Source organism: Rhinopithecus bieti, unplaced genomic scaffold (genome assembly GCF_001698545.2).
Source record: "Rhinopithecus bieti isolate Rb0 unplaced genomic scaffold, ASM169854v2 scaffold_35319, whole genome shotgun sequence".
Classification (NCBI taxonomy): domain Eukaryota; kingdom Metazoa; phylum Chordata; class Mammalia; order Primates; family Cercopithecidae; genus Rhinopithecus; species Rhinopithecus bieti.
The window spans coordinates 316,614-318,209 of NW_016815132.1; positions in this window are offsets into that span (position 1 = coordinate 316,614).

Sequence of the window (1,596 nt, forward strand, 5' to 3'; positions counted from 1 at the left end):
TATGCTGACAATGTAGCTTCATTCTTTTTTTTTCTTTTGCAATTTTTTCCCCACAATACATTAAAGGGTTTAAAAGCAGTGACAGGGATATAATGTGTGTAGATATAAAGACTCAATGGTGTTCATTTGAGAAAACATTCTATAAATGTATCACATTTTATAGCCAGCATAATGAAGAATTTCTTGAAATAGAAGGAGCCACATTAGTTATAAAATTCTGGAGTGCAGTGGCGCGATCTTGGCTCACCACAACCTCTGCCTCCCAGGTTCAAGTGATTCTCCTGCCTCAGCCTCCGGAGTAGCTGGGATTACAGGCACGCGCCACCATGCCCGGCTAATTTTTGTATTTTTAGTAGAAACATGGTTTCACTATGTTGGCCAGGCTGGTCTCAAACTCATGACCTTGTGATCCACCCGCCTCCGCCTCCTAAAAGTGCTGGGATTACAGGCGTGAGCCACCATGCCCAGCCTGGAGTTAGCATTTTTTAAAATAATATTTTAAAGAGTGTTTTAAAAGAGTATTTCTAAAAAGAATAGATATCCTATTGGGAAGTAGCATTTGAAAGGATACATCAGCCAGAAGGGTGTCTCATGATTCTCTCAGCCTCTGCGAAGAGGTGTGACTCCCCTGAGCCTTCAGAGCAGACAAGCTTGATTCTTTCCACCCTCCATCACAGTGATGGATGGTTTCCTTGGTTTTCCTTCAGCAGTCTACAGAGTACTTGCTCCATTCCTTAGCTCCTTGGCTCTTTCATTAGCTTGCAGCTGGGGAAGGGATCTATGGCTTTGACTGTTTGACAGGGAGGTTAAGCAATTTGTTCTGGGTCACACCACTGGCAATAGGTGGAGCTGTCATGAGAATTGAGGTCTTCTGACTCCTAATTCCACTAACATTCTGGCCTTGTCAGAAGCAGAGGAAGATTATAAGGAGTTAGTCTCAGATGTAGTTTAGAGTTTTCTAGGGAGAAATAGAAATTCTTGTAAAATAGAATCTTCGAATTGTCGTAGAATCATTGCACTGATTTAGTTCAAGGTCTGAGAATCCAGAAGATTAAGGAAGAGAATTCTTAGAAACATTTTTTTTCTCTTGGCTTCCAGGATATCACACTCATCTGCTTTTCTACCTGCTTCTCAGTCTTTTGCTAGATCTTCCTCAATATTTCCCAATCCTCTACCATGGACCTGTCAATAACAGAGTGTTCCAGAGCTCAATCTTGTAATTTGTCTCTCTGTATAGCCACTCCCTACTTCATTTCATACAGTTTTATATCTTTAATTGCTGTCTATATACTGATTACTCCCAGTCTAGATATTTGCCATGAGTTCCAGATATCTGTGTCCAATTACCTAACATCTCCACTTACATATTCACTAGACATTCAAAGGTGACACGTTCAATAACTAATATTCCCCTAAAAATATTTCTTCAATAATGTTCCTATTTCAATTAAATTCAACTCCATCTTTCTTGTATCTCAGACCAAAAACCTGCTATCTCTCTCTGGGAGGTGCTAAATTACTCATCTTCAAGTGATTTCAGAGAGAAATACCCTAAACTTTTACAATGATGGCATAATTGGTCATTTTGAAGAGATT